Below are 15,642 nucleotides of genomic sequence, written 5' to 3' on the forward strand. Positions count from 1 at the left end.
AATCCTAATCGTAGGTGTATGACAGTTTCCGCAAATGTCTACTTCTCGTTCAATCAAGTTGCTTGAATTTGCCTTTTAATTTTCATAGTACATACTTTTACCGTGTACTAAGAAACTTCGCATGAATGACCACAAGGGTAAGATTTCATTGTATCGTAATCAAGATATTGAAATAAAAATTGCTACTGGCTATTTTGAAAAAAAATGTTGTGTTCCAAAATTAAACTAAATAGTTTGTAATTAGTTTTCAAATTACTTTTTAAACATCTTACTATTAAATCTGTGGATCTTGAAGTGTTTTTGAGGATTAAAAGTTAATTTCATTTAGATCAAGAGTAACAAATATGGTTCTTTATACCTTGATTAGAGTACAATGCCATCTAAAATTGTAATTATTTATGTAATTTCTTTGTACCCAAAAAAAGTGTGAACCATCAAACCTTGTGAAGGGAAATTAAAGCAATTTGATCTATTTCGTCATGAATTGATTGATTATTGGTTGCTAATGTCCAGTGACCGATATTTCTAGCATATTACTATCCACTAGATTACATATGGGTATATACCAGGGGAAGATCCATCCGTTTTTTCAAAAGGGGTTATAACCCTAGATTAAGGGGAAGGAGGGCCAACTGTATGTCCTAATTGATAAGCATTGATCATCACAAAAAAGAGCGTTTTCAACCACCCCCTTTTTGGATCTGCCACTGCAAACTATCTATATGTTTCAAAACTTATCACAGTTTTAGTTTTTATATAAAATTGATAAATGTTTGCAAGAATGTAAAGCTTCCACTGCAATTGAATAATTGCCTGCTTTGGGTCAATTTATTTTTCTATCTTACCATGTAAAGAATGACATGTATAGTAAAACACTGCTTTATATAAATAAACGTACTTACACCAGGAGATACCATCTTTTAATTCTGAGGTCAATTGCCTTTTGAAATCACATATTGTATTGTACAATGATAATAGAGGTCGGTCATTTACAAACGTATCAACCGTATCGTAGACGTTGACGTATCCGCATCTGCAGATATATCAAAAATTATTATGTGATCCCGAGCTTATTAATAAGAACATGTTTCATTTAAACAAAACTAATTGGAATCTCTTCGAAACAATCAAACATACACTTTCAATATTTGTTATAGTGGTGTTTTGTAAAAAAAATTAAGGGGTTATATCAACTACTTTAACATTCCCTTAAAACGGAGCCAATGTAGGGTAGGTACACGATATATCACAAGCACAGTAGTCAGCACTTTTTGTGCTGACATAAATTATCATTGATATTGTTATATTTATAAATTAACTGTTTAAAAAAATTTGATTTTTTTTTAAATACCTAGGCTTTTCTATCTCAGGCATATATTACCTTTGCTGTATTTGGCAACACTTTAAAAAAAAAAAAAAAAAAAAAAAAAAAAAACCTTTTTGGATTCGAGCGTCACTGATGAGTCTTTTGTAGAAAAAACGCGCGTGTGGCGTATATATAAAATTTAGTTCTGGTATCTATGATGAGTTTATTCGTTTATCCTTTAATAATCTAGTTAAAAAAATATTTCAAGATCGTATATGAATATACACAAAACAAATCAAATGTACTACTTATACATGTAAGGGACTTTGAATATTGTTCATTTACGATTTTATCGAAAAAGGTAATAGAAAAGTACTCAGTATCACTCTATTAGTCAATTAACAATTTTGTTCTACGTGAGCACATGTTCATACACAAATAAACGATTTTACCGTATTCACTCCTATCATACATGTAAACTGTTTCAACTACCCGGAATATCTTTAAAAAGTCGGGTAACAAATTCCACAAAAACTCGATATTTTCTAATTGTTTTGTAAAATTTCTGCATTAGAAGTTTATCAGTCTTCCATTTGCATTATAGAAAGTACATAAAATTAAAGCTCGGGATCATATACTGTTTTTTTGGTATATCTGCAGATGCAGATACGTCAACGTATATGATACGATTGATACGTCTTTAAATGACCGAACTCTATTAGAGCATTTGCATAAATCAAGTATTTGCTGGCGTATCCGTATCGACGTATCGTATAACACGTATATGGGGAAAGGACAAATAAAGTCAAGTTGGTCCCGATGAAAATATTATATAATGCATTTATTTTAATTGAGATCGGGGTAAACTCATTTTTGTAAACAAATCTAGTAGAGCATTTGCATTAATCACGTATCAGGATACGTGCACGGATCGACGTATACGTATCGAACAGATTTGCTTAAAGTAATGATTTTATCCTGATCTCAATTAAAATTTAATGCATTATAAAATATTTTCATCGGGACCAACTAGCCTTAATTTATTATTTCCTCATATACGTTTTATACGATACGTCGATACGGATACGCCAGCAAATACTTGATTAATGCAAATGCTCTACTAGAGCATTTGCATTATTCACGTATCAGGATACGTGCATGGATCGACGTATACGTATCGGGTAGATTTGCTTACAATAATGATTTTACCCCGAGCTTAATAAAATTTTAAGGCATTATGAAATATTTTCATTTGGACCAGCTAGCCTTAATTTATCCTTTCCTCATATACGTGTAATACGATACGACGATACGGATACGCCAGCAAATACTTGATTAATGCAAATGCTCTAAAATAGAGCATTTGCATTAATCAAGTATTTGCTGGCGTATCCATATCGACGTATCGTATAACACGTATATAAGGAAAGAATAAATTAAGTCATGTTGGTCCCGATGAAGATATCTTATAATGCACAAAATACAATAGTAAGGAGAATCAATCATATATAAAAGTCACACGTTAGGATGAAAAATTGTGTCCTGCCTTTTTTTTAATTTGTAATCTCTGTCCTGCCTTTTTATTTTTCAGTCTATTCGGTCCTGCCTTTTTTTTTTCTTAGCTTATCCTGACCTTTTTACAACATTTGTCATCCTGACTTTTTTTTGCCAAGTTACTCATCCTGCCTTTTTTTTTTACTCAAAATCCTGTCCTGCCTTTTTTCAAATTTCATCCTAGCCCCCCCCCCCCCCCCCCCCCCCCCCATAAAAATCAAATGGTAGCTCCCTAAACCCAATATGAAATTAAATAAACAAATTGGTTCTTCGGGCCGCAAGAGCTGCACAAAAACAAACAATCCTACTAAGAGTATCCCTATAATGTCTATACAAAGTTCCAACAACTCTGAAAAGTTTGAGTAACCGAATAACATGCTCTACATAGACACGATACTTCCTCACTACACGATTAAAATGTCTTAAACTTCGTCTACGGGCAAACGAACGTCGATTGATTTGAGCTGAAAAAATGGTGTTATGAGGGGATGTCTAGATGGATATATGCAGTCGCCAAGTAAAAACAGTTTAGCGGAATAGGGAGCTGTCCATGTTCGGAAATCTCCGACATAAGAGCAAACGAGTGAGCATCGTTGGTATGTCCTAAAAATCCAGACTCTACATGTCTTATTCGCAATTCATTGTCAATAACAACTTGCGTATGTATACAATGATATCGACGATGACCTCTGTAATACATCTGTTGTATTCCGTTGTTCGGGCGATATATTTCGTGCGAGGTACCATTTATACAACCGTCGACCTTGGGAATATGTCTCCATCTTCACCGCATACCCAACCATTCTTCGTTGCTTGGCCAAGTAATAGTATGGCATAAATGGGCCGCAGGTAATTGCCAGGTTGCGTGAACAATTCGTGATGTTTGGGAAATGCTTAAGTCAAAGATCAGAGAAAGTTGATTTATCAATGGGTAGAGTGGGGTGCTCATTTTCGCCACATCTTTTCATGTTTTCTACAGTTTATGTTCAGGTCTATATGTTTTTGAAGTATACTAATATTTCTATAGGAAGATAACTTCAAATGCAAAATATTCTTAAGCTTGAAAACGTGTTTGTTTGAATATAATCATCTGAAAAGTTAGATTAAAGGGTGTTTGAAATTTCCTGATTTTTTTTCAATGGGGGACACATATTCGCCGTTTTTACACATCTATTTAAAACCAAATAACCACAGCTTTAAACAACATTGATCAAATCAATTTCATTATAGATGAATATCAGACATTTCAAAGGTGTTAAGAACTGAAATTTAGAGTATTCAGTCAAAAAATTAATTAGAAATACTTCTTTGAATTCATGTTTTTTCTTCAGGAAATTGGCCGAAAATCGTTGTCCGTTTTTCGGTCCTTTTCAGTAGGTGCCGCAATTTTGTCTCTGTTTTAAAAACAAATAATCATATTTGTTATTTAATATCATTTACCAGTATATGTCTTCCATTTCAGTCATCCTTTGAAGTTTTTACACCTCAAAATCATAAAACGGCGAAATTGTGTCCCCGGCGAATATGGGCGCCCCACTCTATGATTTCAACCACATAAATGTCATCAACAACTGATTTCGGCGATCAATCCGGGAGGGTCTACATCGGGAATTAGGAACCATATTATTTTGATAAAATGAGAAATAAATATCTAAAAATGTTTCTGGTGTTTCTTCTGTCGAATTATAGAATTGGCGACGTCGTAGAATTAATTACCCAAACACATTTCTCCCCTTGCGGTGTGGAGATGGAGAATCATTCCAAAATAAATAAATTTCTTGAATTTGTCATTGAACGTTCAGGTGGAGCTAACGGTAATCATCGAAAACAATTCATTCAAATCTACATAAATAGGCGCTGAAAAGTTTCGGAGCATTTCAAGGATTTGCATAACGAAGTCCATAACGGCATCATTTCTAGAAGAAAAATAATTTATAGAAGAAAGAATGCAGAAGGAACCAAAATATAACAAAAACCATTCTACGTTGATCCTAAACAATAAGGAAAATGTAAATACACATTATAAAATAGTCTATAAAACACACACATAGCTTTTATGTTCTTAATCTCTCTGATCAAAATATATTTGTATTCGCAGTTGTAAAAAAAATGGGGCATTAAATTGAGCGTTTTGATACTTTTTTTTTCGGAATCGAGTACACCTATCATTCTTAAATATGACATATGAGGCTCTAAATGTTAACTGTGTGTGAGTGTTTGAGTTGATCGATATATATTGAAGAAGTTATAAAAATCCGAGTTTATAATAAAGAAAATATTTTACTAGCGATACATACTCCAATTTTTTCGTACGAAAAGATCCTGGATTTATGGTAGTGTTTGACAAAAGTTAGAAACTGTCCTCGTGCGCCCATTTTACACGTATCCGCGTACGTATCAGAAACTGTCACAACGAGTGCACCTTACAGACGTAGACAACTTGAAAAATGTCAAATAAAGATATGCGTATGTATTTTATGTATTAACTGTTCTTTTTTACGATTTTTATGTATTATATGTATTATACTTAACAATATAAAAGTAAATAGTACTTACCATAATTGGTGCTAAATACAGTTTCAAGTGAAGAAAAGGTGTGCTGGACTTAATTGACACTCTCAGTCCAATTCAGTTTTCGAGTTGGACAACCCCAACCCCTTTTTCCGGAAATTTGTATTTCATTTTTGTTTCTATTTTGTATCACATAATAAAAAAAACTCTTCTGTCTCTATCGTCTTTCATTATCGATGAATTAAAAATGACTCCACAAATTAATCATATTATTTAGGCAGTAACCATTTGATTTTCTGGGGGGCTATGGATTTTTTTTCTGGACAAACTTTTTTTTCGCCTTCAGCGAAAGACAATCTATTTTTTTTGGCGACAAGTCGAAAACAATGTTTTTCTTTCATTTTTAGCATGACATATAGTGGCAGCTGAGGGTGAAACAAACAATTTTTTTTTCTCAGGGTCAAAAACATTTTTTTTTTCTTTTCAAAAACTGGAAACAAACTTTTTTTCCAAAAAAAAAACCATAGCCCCCCCCCCCCCCTCCATAAATCAAATGGTTGCTGCCTTAAAAGGGAGCGAGTTGCATTTTTCTAAAAACCCTGATCTTCGAAATAGCATACAGGGGACGGAAGCATGATTGCTATTTAGAGGTGCGCGCTCATGGAAAATATACATGTTGGATAAAAAAAAAAAATAGGAAAATAATAAAACAAGAAAAAAACTAAACAAATAAGGATTAAATTTTTCTGATAGGGAAAGCGGGGACGCAATCCTTCAACGCCCTGACTTGAATATCCGCAAAAGTAGTAGTTTTTGTTTTTTACACTGTAACGATTGAAAAATACATAAAAGAGATGAACATTTATTAGTAGAAAACAGGAAAATAAACTATCCAAGCAACATGCCAGTTACGTATACACCAATGAAACGGTTAGTCCCATTATTTGGACATTGTGAAAAGTAAACCATTATAGGTCAAGGTACCGTCTTAAACAGGAAGCCTAGGCTCACATCAAAAAGCAAGCTACAAAGGGCTCCAACAATTAAAACCATTCAAACGGGAAAACAAACGTTCCAATTCAGAAAAAAAAACTATACAAACGATGATCACATACAAACCACATAAACAGACAACAACCACTAAACACTAGATTCCTGACATAGTACAGGTGCAAATAATTGCTGCGGAATTAAACGGTTTAATGATACCAAACCTTCTCCCTATCCTGAAACAATAGTATTATATCACACAACATAGAAATACCCCTTTGTATGATATATTGTGCTTGCTGCATTTGGTATTTATGTGTTTAAGCTGCCTCATCCGTCAGACGGAGCATCCGTTTCGAAAGAATGGAACTTCTCCTTATAGCAAGGGGGTACAGGAACCACAATGGTTCTTTCGATGATATCATAGCAGACATCAAAGAAAATGTCCATCTACTGTCTCCCGCTCTTAGAGAGCTATATCTGAATTACCAGCTTAAAAAGGCGAAGCAAAGGATAAGAGAAAAATTTTCAAGAATGATATGCCAGCTCCAGACCTCAATAAGATAATACCATTATTATGTTTAGCATATGTTTTCCTTTTTAAACTGAAAGAATGTGTAGAATATACAAATGATGTTACAGATCAGCCACTTTTTTTTTTAAAGATAAAGATAAAGCGTACAAAAATGAAGCCCTGCATACCCCAATCAATACCCTTGTGTCGAAATAACTTTAAATAGCTGGAATTTAGGGTTAGCAAGTACAGAAACAGATTGAAATATTAACTAGGGTAGTAAAGCAAAAAAAAACATAACATGTGTAGCAATTAGTGGTGGATCCAGATTTTCTTTTAGATGGGAGATCGATACTGGGGATAGTCTCGCTTAGTTTTACGATATTATAAGCAGTTCGAAAATGGGGCCAGGACCATAGAATTCCATAAGAATTTTAAATAAATCCCAGATAAGAGACACAGGGTCCTTTGTGCCCCCTCTTAACTCGCCTCTGGCAATAAACACACTTTTATTTACACAAAATGTTCCTGTAATTTTTTGTAACCAAGGTGTGCTCGATTTGATTCTTTCATATTTGTATATGAAAAAGATACACTTCTCACACACGGTTATTAAACACGAAGCATGTATGTTCCAGGTCTAATAAATTCAATTAGTATTTAGTGTTTTAACTATATATCAACAACATTTGGTTCATGTTTTACATATGTTTAGTTTTTTAATTGAGGTCGGAACTAAAACATTATTTTATACAAATCTGCCCGATACGTATACGTCGATCCGTGCACGTATCCTGATACGTGAATAATGCAAATGCTCTATTAGAGCATTTGCATTAATCAAGTATTTGCTGGCGTATCCGTATCGACGTATCGTATAACACGTATATGAGGAAAGGGTAATTTAAGGCTAGCTGGTCCCGATGAAGATATTTCATAATGCCTTAAAATTTTATTGAGATCGGGGTAAAATCATTATTGTTAGCAAATCTACCCGATACGTATACGTCGATCCGTGCACGTATCCTGATACGTGACTAATGCAAATGCTCTACTAGTAGTGAGTAGATTTACAAAATTACGTAAATGAGCTACACCTAGTCAGTCAAAACATATCAATAAACAAATTACAGGATTACTCAAGTTATAAATATGTGCTGAATTGGATAGTGTATAGAAAGGTATATAATATGAAATTAAGAGCTCGGCAGTGAGTATATTTTACCAATGTCAATGTTGTTTTGCATATTCCTATTAAATCAATGGGTTAATATATGTGCATCAGCATGTCAAGGTTGACCGTATCATGTATTCATATTACAAACAAAAAATACGTCATGATCCTTGTATGCAGTTGTCAATATGGAAGGGTATGAGACGGACGACATATTTTGGCAAGCGTTGGATTTGGTAGAAGAGACCAAAGATAAAGATAATAGTATAACCCAATGTACTTACCTTTATCAGTTTAATAAAGGTAATCATAACTATATTTTTTATCTTACGGTTTTATAGAGAAATTTTTTTTTTCTCGAGAATAAACACGGTGGGTATGGTTGTCCTGCGAGAGAACGTACTGTGTTGGTGATTTGGTCCTGACGGGTGCTGGTGGGTCCTGATTCTGTGCTGGTGGGTTTGTTTACATTGTATCAGAACGGCAATAAAACGACTGTTTTGTTGCTTAATTTTTCTCTGATGTGTCATAAGTACCATGCAAAGTATATTACAACAATATTATATTGCAAAAGTCGTGCAAGTTCGTTAAACGGAATTGTCCTGACGCTGTGCTGGTGATAAGAATAATGGTCCTGTTTCTGTGCTTCTATGTCCTGGTTCTGTGCTTCTATGTCCTGGTTCTGTGCTTTTATATTTTAGTTAAAACTGGCATATATTCAAGATCATTGATGATCTCGTCCTGAATATGCATGAAATATTTGCCACTGGACGTTAAGCAACCAACAATCAATCAATCAAGATCATTGATGCTGTACTGTTATTGACTAATTAGCTGTTGTCTGCTTTCTTAAAATTGACATTGTTGTGAATCTGTTTACTGTTATTATGAGCTAAAAAATACCCCTATTTTTTTTTTTTTTAAATTAACTGTAATCTTATTTATTGGCCTGTTAATGGAACCCTTCTTGCCCCCTTTTAAGATAAGAAAATATGTTTGCGATTTTCGGGATTACGATCATTTTGCAAGATCACCAAAATACGTTGTAGTTTATACAATACTTATATAAAGTAGATGATGTGGTATGTTTGTTGTCAATGGACAAATTTCCATAAGAAACCAAAGGAAGTATGTGTTAACAACCATACGTAATCGTACGACCTTCAACAATAACCCATAAAATAAAAAATATAAAAGGTTTTACATAAAAATGGAGAGCAAAAATATAGAACAAAGGACTTTCTGAGCGTTTGAATCATGTCTTTAGCACCTTAAAACACATTTGTTTGTGAACAATTGAGTGCTGACTATAAGAATGACAATAGTATTGCGGGTTTGTCTGTTTGGTGTTTTTTTTTTGGGGGGGGGGGAGGGATGGGGATAAGTTAGAGCGAGGTTACAGTGAAAGCTTGGAATAGTTTCCCGTAAGATTTAAAAGTTGTATTGTAAAAGAAAAATGTATCTTATAGCTGTTAAGAATCACTTGCTGCTAGATTTTTCCAACATATTTTTTTATTTTGTCTAAACGGTTATCAGGTATTTTTTTTTCTTCAAAAGTTCGATAGAACACTAAAAGAAATCACTATTTTAAGAAAGGGCAGGCTAGAATATGTCAGAGAATGAAGACGAGATAACCTAGAGAACACTACCAAAGTTAAGATTTCTTAGCTTTTTCATTTCAAAATAAATATTTTTGATAAAGAATTACGGGGGAGGAAGTGAACAATGTGTCCTTCTTTTCTATATTTAAATATTTTTCATGAATAAAAATAAAATGTGCCTTGATTATAATTGAAAATGAGTACTAGTAAATGGAAAAAATACCCAACTAAAATACACTTTTATTTTAATATTGGAAATATCACTAAGCCTTTAAGTTTTGTGTGTTAAACACACCATCTCTGTAGTAATGACTCCTTACCAAGATATTTCACTTCATTCATTTTTTTCTGCATTTTTTTATATATTGTGAATTCATAGAATTATTATATTATAATGTAGCCTTAATTTATATTTAAAATATTTAAAAAAACAAGCCAGGGTGGGGGTTCAAAGATGCAAATTAAGTACTTATATCAATATTTTATCTTTTCGTGTACGGGTTTTCGTGACCCCTCCTGTGGCCTGTCAATTCCGAAATGTGCAAACTGCAATAGTATCAAAACAGCACAGACAATGAGTAATAGAGATATAATTTTGTACATATATCAACGGGAAACTTCTTGCAAAGCATTATTATTTATAGTTCATTATTGTATTTAGTAGAAAAAGAGAATTTAGTGAAAATAAAATCACTTTTTTTGTAGAGAATTCACAAACCTTTGTACAGAGATTTTTGTATGTTTAGCATGGGATCAACACAATGGTTCATTACCGAGTAAAAAAAATCAAAATGTCTATCTACCTTGCACCTTTTAGAAAATTCAGATCAGATAACGAAACTGGGTCCAGCAACATTTATAAGCAATTTAAGATTGTGACCCTCACGGTTTCCATTCACCACACATATTCTCGTTACAACGAATCATTTTAAATACAAAAATACGTGTTGCAGCCTTTTGTTTATCTATTAATATATGTATACGGATAAAGTTATGAAAGGCAGCAGGGTCATCAGGGTGAGGAGTCCATGTCATCTGAAATAAATGCTAAGCATAGATCTAGAAAGCGACAGATAATCATGACATTAAAAAAAGTCTCTTCTTTTCGACTTTTTTCGAACAAATCGACACATAAAATGAATTATATAGTATTGTGGAATTTCTAACTTATTTTAGATACTATATATATTGTTATCTGATATTGGACGAAAGATGTTGCCCTTTTATGTTATTATGTAATACAAGTTCAGATCATTTGAAAACACATATTAAACAGCCAAATGGATGCACAAGAGCTAAAATAGGAGTTATAGATCCTGTTGGCAACAATTATCTGGCTAACTGTATTGATTTTGTAACATTTGTTTCAAATATGACCAACTTCTTATCCAAAATCACCAGCAACGTATCAGGACCCACCAGCACAATGACAGGACCCACCAGCACAGTATCAGGACATGAATAAATTGAGAAAATGCTAAATTTTAATAAATTGCAATGTTTTTTCACAAAATTGTTTTGTCGTGTGGATTGCGGTATAGAAAGCGGACTCAATGAGCATTTTTGTTTTATTTTTTCAGTTCGAGATTTTCTGAAAATGACCATTTTTGAGTTACGCTTACTGAAACAGTTTAGAGAGTCAATTTTTTAATGGTTTATATATGAACCCATAAGAAACGAAATTGAAAAATCTCAACGGATTTCATCCATTTTTTATGAGTGAAAACGTCAAAAATCATCATTTTCGTCTTTGTTTACATTTTTTCATTGATCACCAGCACCCGTCAGGACCGAATCACCAGCACAGTACGTTCTCTCGCAGGACAACCATACCCACCGTGATAAATAAACATTCACATTCGGACCTACAAAGGGATAAGTGTGTCTGCAAAAGAAACTCGACTATCAGACACGCTCAGCATACATGGATACAGATTTAATATTTCGAAACTCTCTTTTGGGGGGCAGGGGCTGATTCAGCTGGGGTCCGAACTCAACAGAAAGGGGTTGGGCTCCAATCAGTCAAATACATCGATATTTTAAATCGGGTCCAACCCGCGGAACCCCTACCCCGGATCGTTCACTGGATAACGAGGGGTGGTGGGGTGGTCCGAGAGTTAGAATTCCCCCTCTAAATAAAAAAGATCAATGCTTTAGAATAGAGACATATGACTGGGATAAAAATATTACTTTCACCAAAGGAGTATTTAAAGGATTATTTTTGCAATACAAATTGATACTTAATTTTTTTTTCGCTATTGGAATTTTCTAAAGTGTTTTTTGTTTTTAATATTTTGAAACAATTTGTAGTAAACACGATTAGAATTTTTAATGTTCATGCTTTTTAAAGAATAATCAATTTCTATTGTTACGAATAACAGTGGACTTTGTTTGCGGAATGTAGAAGCAGGGGTTTCCAGAAACCCCGCTCGTCACAGCCTGTGGTCAAAATCCATTGTTATTCGTAAACTACGAAGTATAACAATAGAACTCTTACAAACTATAATATTGTAAAGTGCTCAAGACTAAAATGATTCCTTGATTGGTTTTATTCATGAATTAGTTTCATTGTCATCATGGTCAATGTAAATTAAAATGTTTACTAATGATGCATGCCATTTTTTAGCATTTCATTTATGGGTTAATTTTAGAGATGTAAGGAATGTTTTTTTATTTTGAGAAAATTAATTTTTCTATTTACAGATGAAATTAAAAAAAAAAACACATTTGTCGTTACAACTGGTTTTATTTCACAAAATATAAATTTATTCAAATTCCTGGAGTTTTTTTTTTAATCGGAATATTGGAAATAACAATCCTTCCCAACCATTAATTAATCAGAGTTTTGGAAAGCCTAAGATTAAGGCCTTTTGGTTTGTTTTTGTTTGCATTTCTTTGACATTGTTTATTTGTTTAAGTAATTCGAAGTTCTTAGCACAAACTTTCAACTTCTCGTCCAATCAAATTGCTTGAATCTGCCTTCTATTTTCATAGTACATACTTTTTTCCGTGTACTAAGTAACGAAAATTGCTACTGGCTATTTTGAAATAAATTATGTGTTCCAAATTTAACTAAATGGTTTGTAATTAGTTTTCAAATAGATTTTTAACATCCTACTAATCAATCTTTGGATCTAAATATTTGACGATTAACAGTTTCTTTCATTAAAGTAAAGAGTAACAATTATGGTTCTTTATACATTGATTAGAGTACAATTCCATCTAAAATTTGTAATTCTTTATCTTCCATGCAATTACTGTGTGCACAAAAAGAGTCAACCATGAATCTTGTGATTGCTAACGTAAATTGTTATTTTCGCGACGTCAAACGGTGACTTATTGGGAAAAGATGTAGTTTTCGGCTGATTTTTATCATTCAAACTGATTTAACTTCAAAACGAGTTCATGGACCCCTCTTTTTTAAAATGCCATTTGGTTTCATTACGCGTGAGGTTTATGTGTACCAATTTTCAGGAAAACGTAAACAGTGCAATTTTTCTACATTTGATAAATATACAGCATAAAATTAAGTTTTTTTTCTACATTCATGAACATTTGATAAATATGAGTTATTTCTGAATAAAAATGTATAAATTTTTAGGATGCTTATAAAATATAAAAATTTCTGTTTATCTTTTAAAACAAAAAAGTTATGTCTTTCTTTCGAAAGAAAAAATACGGCCACAAACCCGAATTTGAGAAAATATACAAAATTTCGACCTCATAAATTACTCAAAATGTAGCACATGTGGAGGTATATTTTTTTATTACATATTTGTTGTATCGGGTAAAAAATAGTCTATATAGAAATTTTTATCAAAACGTAAATACGGGATCGAAACTGTATCGTGTGTCCTTAAAAGGTGTTCCAACCAAAGATATGGGAGGGGGTCCAACTGTTTTTACTCATCACAAGGCATTTTCAATCATATACGTTGACGTATCTGCAGCTGCAGATATACCAAAAAAACAGTATATGATCCCGAGCTTTAATTTTATGTACTTTCAATAATGAAAATGGGCGACTGATTATTTTCTAATGCAGAAATTTACAAAACAATAAGGAAATTTGAGTTTTTGTGGAATATGTCACCCGACTTTTAAAGATAGTTGGAACAGTTTACAGACATGATAGGAGTGAATACGGTAAAATCAATTGTTTGAGTATGAACGTGTGCTCACGTAGAACCAAATTGTTATTTGACAAATAGAGTGATACTCAGTACTTTTCTATTACCTTTTATGATACGATCGCAAATGAACAATATTCAAAGTTCCTTACATATACATATATATATATATACAACTCGTCTAAACTTCAACCCAACAATGTCAGATCTGTAAATTTGCTTGCGCAATTTTTTTTTGTTCTTCCCTCGACGGGATTCGAACCCATGCTACTGAGATATCGTGACACCGAAAATGAAGCTTTCGGTGGCCGGGTGTTACCTTTCCACGTCAGTTTTAATCTAGCGTCGTACTACAGTACATGATATATAAGGCATGCAGATGTTATTCTTACAATTATCTATAGTAAAGGATCCTACAAATTAATGTAAGATACAGTCACTGAAAATATAAGTAGTACATTTGATTTTTTTTGTGTTTATTCATGTAAGATCTTGAAATATATTTTAAGTAGATTATTAAAGGATTGTGTACGATATTCGTGTACCTGCCCTACATTGTTTTTTTTAACGGCATGTAAAAGTAGTTGATAGAACCCCTTATTTTTTTTACAAAACACTTTTTCATAAATATTGAATCTGTATGTTTGATTGTTTCGAAGAGATTCCAATTAGGTTTTTTTTTAATGACGCATGGTCTTATTAATAAGCTCGGGATTACATAAATTTTTTCTATATAATTTATTATCTGCAGATGCAGATACGTCAACGTATACGATACGGTTGATACGTTTGTAAAAGACCGACCACTAGAGCATTTGCATTATTCACGTATCAGGATACGGACACGGATCGACGTTTACGTATCGGGTAGATTTGCTTACAATAATGATTTTACCCCGATCTCAATAAAATTTTAAGGCATTATGAAATATTTTCATCGGGACCAGCTAGCCTTAATTTATCCTTTCCTCATATACGTGTTATACGATACGTCGATACGGATACGCCAGCAAATACTTGATTAATGCAAATGCTCTTCTACTAAGAACATGATCTACATTCATTCTCCACAGTTAAGAGCCATTAAATTCTACAACTGCATTGGTCGAGAGTACTTTGCTATATTCTAAGGGATTTAAAGTCATAAGAAACGAGTGACCGGTGAAAAATTATGTTCTTCCAATTCTTGAACCAATGCATACACACATCATAAACTTAGTCTTCTGTGCACGAATTTATCATTTTTTTCGTGTAAATTTCGTATAATCGTCAATTTTTTTTTCAATTGGTCAGTGTTGTTGTGTAAACATGGCAGGTAATTAAAGTTCGTGTTTTGAAGCCGATGTTTAACGATGGTCACCTGCTTGTCAACAATCGACAAAAAATAAACAAAAAAGCATGGAAAGAGAGCACGTGTTTAACATGTGAATTCAGATAATAGTTTATTTTAAGGACATCCATGCGTATTGTGATCACCGGATTTTTACGAGATGGGTCACACTGAGGTCACTTTGCATACGGAAAATATGTCGGGGGAATTGGTTGATGGAAGCAAGCAATTAAAATAAAGTAAACTTCTTCTAAATATGAATAAATTAAAGAATTTTCTTCAGAAAAAAGTATATGTACATAAGTTTTATAATGAAAACTATCCATTGAGTTATAAAAAAAACATATGCATTATTTTTTTTGATTTGAGGTTTCTTATGACTTTAAGTTGTACAATCACCTATCTATTTTAATGTATGAATTGACAGCAATTTATCTATACTTATCATGGTTACAAGATTTTTTACCTGTTAACGTTGTGATTTTTGTAGACTCTCTATCAGCGCTTCAAGCACTGAAGATACCATTAAATA

The sequence above is a fragment of the Mytilus edulis genome, chromosome 3 (assembly GCF_963676685.1).
Source record: "Mytilus edulis chromosome 3, xbMytEdul2.2, whole genome shotgun sequence".
In the NCBI taxonomy this organism is placed as follows: domain Eukaryota; kingdom Metazoa; phylum Mollusca; class Bivalvia; order Mytilida; family Mytilidae; genus Mytilus; species Mytilus edulis.